The sequence below is a fragment of the Hipposideros armiger genome, unplaced genomic scaffold (assembly GCF_001890085.2).
Source record: "Hipposideros armiger isolate ML-2016 unplaced genomic scaffold, ASM189008v1 scaffold_51, whole genome shotgun sequence".
In the NCBI taxonomy this organism is placed as follows: domain Eukaryota; kingdom Metazoa; phylum Chordata; class Mammalia; order Chiroptera; family Hipposideridae; genus Hipposideros; species Hipposideros armiger.
The window spans coordinates 5058584-5064439 of NW_017731401.1; the positions used below are offsets into that span (position 1 = coordinate 5058584).

General features: G+C 35.2%; 1 protein-coding gene across 3 annotated transcripts in view; it reads left to right on the plus strand.

Annotated features, from left to right (window-relative positions):
• Positions 1 to 5856, plus strand: part of FRS2 (fibroblast growth factor receptor substrate 2) — a 108278-nt gene that overhangs the window by 47406 nt on the left and 55016 nt on the right. The gene's annotated exons all lie outside the window — the stretch shown is intronic.

The following is a 5856-nucleotide window of genomic DNA, read 5'->3' on the forward strand; positions in this document are numbered from 1 at the left end:
TATTGACATTTTAACTATATTAATTCTTCCTATCCATGAACATGGTATGTATTTCCATTTATTTGTATCTTCTTTGATTTCTCTCTTCAATGTCTTACAATTTTCTGAGTACAGGTCTTTTACTTCTTTGGTTAAATTTATTCCTAGTTATTTTATTGTTTTGGAAGTAATTTTAAATGGGATTGATTTTGCTTCTCATTATTCTTAACCACCAGGCAATGAGTTAAAATTGTGAGGGAGATGTTTTTTGGATAAGTGTTAATTTATGCCAAAAATTCCCAGGACACAACCAAGTACAAGTTTCCCCCACTATCTGAAAGTAGAGTCTCTGTGAAACCTTTTGTATGACAAAAGCATGTAAAGAGGCAGTTACCATTAACTTATGTGGGAAAATTTTTTGATTGTTCCTAGACCCCAAAAAATAACCTACCAAATTATAGCAAGTAACGCACAAAACCTAAAATAACACAAACATACAATAAAAGCGGGAACGATATAAATACACACCATACTTTGCACATCTATCAGTCCATTCAAGCAAGAGTCTTTCCATTTTATTCATCACTGAATGCTAAATAAAAGAGACCACTTTTCTACTAACAGAGCCAATACTAGTTACTTCAGCAGCTTTCAAGATTCTTTCTCTCTGAGTGTACATAGTACGAATGGTGGATGCAGGTAAGTTCAGTGCATATGCCCTATCTTTATTTCATTAACTGCATTTGAAACGCTTAATATGTGCAGTTTTATGGTAAGTTTAACACCCTTACAAAAGCTCTCTTAGGCTTTTTTGAAACCTTAGGACACATCTTGCTAACGGATGCATGAAATAAACCGAGATAAAGCACAGATAGATGCTCACAGACACAGTTCAAAGCTGTGGCGGCTTGATGCTGAGATGAGTGTGGTTCCCGGGAAGGAGGTTGGTGAGGCTACTTTCACTACTCAGGGTGTATGCTGCCTCTGACAGCTCATTGCAAAACAAACGCTGAATGCTAGTTTTACTTTTTTGTCTTTTTTTGTACAAGTGAAATTGTCTTTCAGTTTCTTTTGATTAGCAATCAGGTACAGCAGGTCTTCGAATGATGTCATTTTGCTCAACATCATTTCGTTGTAACACTGGTGAGATGCTATAGGAACCTAATTGTTGTTTATATCAATGAGCCTGTGGTAAAATTGGTTTGTTACATGTAATTTCACCACATTTCCAAGAACCTATCTGCGATGTTAAGGAAGGACTTAGTATACTAATACAAGTCTTTCGTAAAAATGAAGTGGTGTAACATGAACTTTCACAAAGCAGGGTATAGTTTTACTTAGAAGACTAGCCTATGTACATGTATTTAGACCTTTGGGAAACTTTAAATCATCAATCTGTTAAGTCTCTCCTCCATAAAGCAGTAAGTTGTTTAGATGGCATGGTTTTAGTCATTGGGGATAATTTCTTCCAAGGAATTTTCACTTTCTCTAATAACTGAGGACATTAACATAACAAGGCCATTTCCTGGGTAATGTGTATTGATAGTTAAGTAATTGCCTTTTATTTTACAATAAGTATGTTACTTTTACTGCGTGATAGGCAGTGCAGGGATCAATAAGTTTACAATTTAGAAAGAAAATATCCCTACAAAGTATTTTCTGATTAATGACATGTTAAAAATCAAGTTCTCTTGAGTATAGAGAACTGAGGCTAATAAGTTTTATTCAGTAGTGTCAGAAACTAAAGTGTTCCAAATTAAAGTATTTTCCAGAAAAGGAAAATTAGTAATTCCAACTCTGATAATTTCACTTTAAATTTTAAAAAATTAATGGAGTACTTTAATTTGTGTACGTGTATTTATCTATGTCTGTATTATTGAGAAAGAAGTATTTCGAACATCCAGAAAAACTACAGAAACTATTTTGATAAACACCTGTGCACTTACTCTATTAAATCTTAACATTTCTTCCCTGATTTCTCAGTGTGTGTGAAATAACCATCACTTAGATCATGTGAGTGAATGCTAATCAGTAAGCTGTGCTATACCTAGCTTAACTCTTATTCAGTTCTCTTAGACCAAATGCAGCATATTCTTCTGATGGATCCCTTAATGTGCCAAGTTTTCTTATTAATGTATAACAGTGAACCTTCCCCCTTTGTTCCTCTTACCTAAAGTAACTTTGGAAGAATGGAGCAAATTTTTTAAATGAGCAGCCTGGATTTACCGTATTTTGCCATGTATAATGTGTACCCACGCTTTTGGCCTAAACTTTCAGGGAAAAGAAATCTTCCATTTTAATTTTTTAATTCAAATTTTTATTTGTTTACATTTAGTACTTGTTTTTTGTATTTTAAAGGAGTTTTAGCATTTATTTTTTTAACATTATAGTGGAAGAAATTTTATGTAACAAATAATTACAAAACACAAGAACAGATACAAGATACAAGAAATTTTATGTACCAGTAACAAATTTATGATATTTACGCATCATATAAGGCCAAGAACTCTTCGTCGATGCAAGTTTGTTGAAAGTTCAACAAAACCAATTATCGTATTCCAAGGTTTTATTTTGCATACGGATATCTTTATTGATTCCTAGAGTTTCACTTTTAACTCATAAGCATAAGTAAAGGAATTAAAAACATTTATATAGATATGGAATTAGTACTACTCATGTATAATGTGCATCCTTATTTCTCCCTCACAAACTTGGGCACAAAAGTGCGCATTATACATGGCAAAATACGGTATGTTACTCCTCTGGTGCAAATGTGACATTTGTGACCAATAATTTTATTCCAGTTTACTGCAGATTATAATAGTGAAAAAGAACTGAGATTTTGCACCAGGAGCTCTCTATCTGGTTTGGACAAGTTATTTAACCGCTCTTTGTGCTTTGTTAATACCTTTCCCATAGGGAAGTTCTGCGAGTTAAATGAGCTAATGTAAATATCTGGTACACAGAAGTTGCTCAGTAAAGGTTACTGTATTATCACTAGCCTTTCAAGTGGTTGGACTTGCCAAAGTCTGATTTCCAAATGAGTGGGGGCACAGTTCTGCAAGAAATACTCAAGAGTTCTTTTTGCCCCCCTCCCCAAACAAAGCAGATTCTAACATTAAATTTCATCACCCATCTCTTAGAACTCCTGCTGATTGTTTTCATTGCGCTCTTGGTTTATTTTTGTGCCTATGGTCTGATAGGCACATAACAAGTGCTTTGTGAACCTTAAACTAAGTGAAAATAAATTGTTCAAATGAAAGGTATGTGGATAAGTCAGTTTTGGGGCAATTCTAGAGAACTCTTGCCAGAACTGGTATCTTTGTTTTGGTCTTCAGAGACTAGTAAATATGATCACTGAGTCATACTTGCTTTTTTCTCTGTCCCCTGGTGATCTCTCTTAAGACCCTGAAGCTTGCCAGCCACAGAATGATTAAAACACAGAGTAGGCCTTAACCCAGGGGGAGTTTGTTTATTTAAAGAAAAATAATTAAGTTCAAACATCCCTACCATGTCATAGCTAGTCTGGTCATGTTAGAAGTAGTGAGTTCTTTTGATTCTTTCTGGTGGTCATGGTGCCTAAAGGTAACAGAGACATTTGAAAGTAGTTAAACTTTTCCTGAGATTACTTGGAATTTTATAATTCCTAACAGAAATTCTTAAAGGACTGGGAGGAAAGGGAATGCCATATATTTTTCTAGTTGTTTTTTTTTTAATGGGACTCATTTAATTCAAATCTTTAACCACTTCTTTCTAGTGTTATGATTTAGATGATTTAAAAAAACAACATCCCCCCCCAAAACAAACAAAAACCACCCCACACTTTGGTAGCTATATCTTCATTAATTCTTTGAAGTTGGGACTATAAGCATCTTTTAAAAGAGACAGTATAGTTCTATAGATATTTAGACACAAAGATATGAAAATTGATGACTTTTACTTTAATGTTTCCAATGATTGTCATCTCTAAAATTTATGACTTATTTCTTTTAGCACATTCTCTGCCAGGTAGGAAAATCTGAGGCAAATGTTTTGGGCTTGCCTACGGTACCAGGGAGTATCTCTTTGATTTGTAAAACATGAGTCCTAAAGAAAGTGGAGGAGGAATTAGCTAGAGTGATTATGTGATGTCCCAGGTAGAGGGAAAAACAAGTCCTGAGGCCCTGAGAACATGCTTGATGTGTTTAAGGAATTAGACCAAAGTGGCTAGAATGGAGTGAACAAGAGGGAGAGTGGCAGGAAATGAGATTAGATCATGATCCTTAATGGCCTTTGTAAGGATTTTGGCTTTTAGGCTAGTGAAGTGGACTCAGGGTTTGAGCAGAAGAATGATATGACCTTTCTTTTGAAAAGGACTAATCTGACTGACTTGTGGAAGTGCGCAGGGGGAGAGGCTGGGAGATCTGATAGGGAACTATTACAGTAATGCAGATGAGAAATAAGGTGGCTTGGGCCAAGGTGGTAGGAGTGGAAGTGGTGAAGTGGTAATATTGTGGATATTATTTGAAACTGGAGCTCCCAGGATGAACACTTACTGGATAGTGATGAATACTTCTGCACATAATGTCTGGTTGACCCATTTTTAATGATGTTAAGATTAATCACTGGGTTCAAGTTTTGTCAACCTGACTTATCCATTATAAAGTTTCCCGTCAACCTTTTATCTAATGGTTTTAACAACCACTGATCATTTCTTAGATCCATTATTTCACTAGGGGCTACAAAACAGTGATTTTCTAATCCTATCATTTTTTTCTACATTTATTGTTTGGAATTCTATGAAAAAGAGCTTTCATTTATTGACTGCTTTGTTACCCTAAGGTATTTTTATATAAGAAAGCCAGGACAATTGCTTGTTTATTTCCCTGTATCAATTTTCAGATAATAAGTTAGTACCCTAGCAACTTCCAAAGATGACAATTTTAAAAATATATTTAATGTTTCAATCAGTGATAGTCATCATTTTTTGATATTCAAAATGTCATATTTAATGTTCATTTGATCTTAAAACATATCTCCAAAGTAAAAACTATAAAACAAGGTATGTTCTGAGAAGTCTGATTTCCTTCTGTCTTCTTCCATCCTGCTTTCTCTTTTCTATAGATAACAGTGGTTTTGGCTTATTCTTCCATTGCTTCTTTTTGAAAGAAAAAAAAGTCTGTATTAATATTTGTATTCCCCCAATTTTTCACAAAAAGAGTAGCATCTTGTGGGATACTGATTTAGCTACAGGAGGGGAAGTGGGAACTCCTGGGTTCCTGGAGGGCTATTCTTGAGACCTGTCAATTTTTCACACCTTATGAAAGATTTTCTTATATTCTTAGCTGTCTTCACAATTAACACCTCAAAGAACAACTATATTTAAAAAAGAAAAAGACACCCCCCATCCCCCCCTCCAATTTGGCAATATTTAGCAAAATTGCATATCCAGCAGTGCCCCTTCTAGGAGTCTTTCCCAAAGGTTGCGTTAACAAAATTGCAAAGTGGCATATGCCTTTGTTGTGTTCCTTGAAGGTTGGCATTATGTTTTGATTATCTTTTTATTATGGGCTTTGTTTATTGGGGAACAAAGCAATAAAGATGATGTCGTTGGCTTTAACACCTATGGTGTATGTGTGGAAGAAATGGCATTTTGACGCTTTGCTGTTTACAAATACTGTCAGGTTAAATATTTGATTAAAGTTAAATCAATCAATTTATTCACTCTTTCAGTAAATATTTACTGAGCACTTACCACATGTCATTCTCTTAGGTGCTTAAAAGGTGTCAGTAGGGCCGGCCGAGTGGCGCGATGGTTGAGAACTGGCTTGGGACGCCAGAGGGCCCCGGTTCGGATCCCACATATGAGGGCCAGTGACACTGCCCTCTACAGCTAAG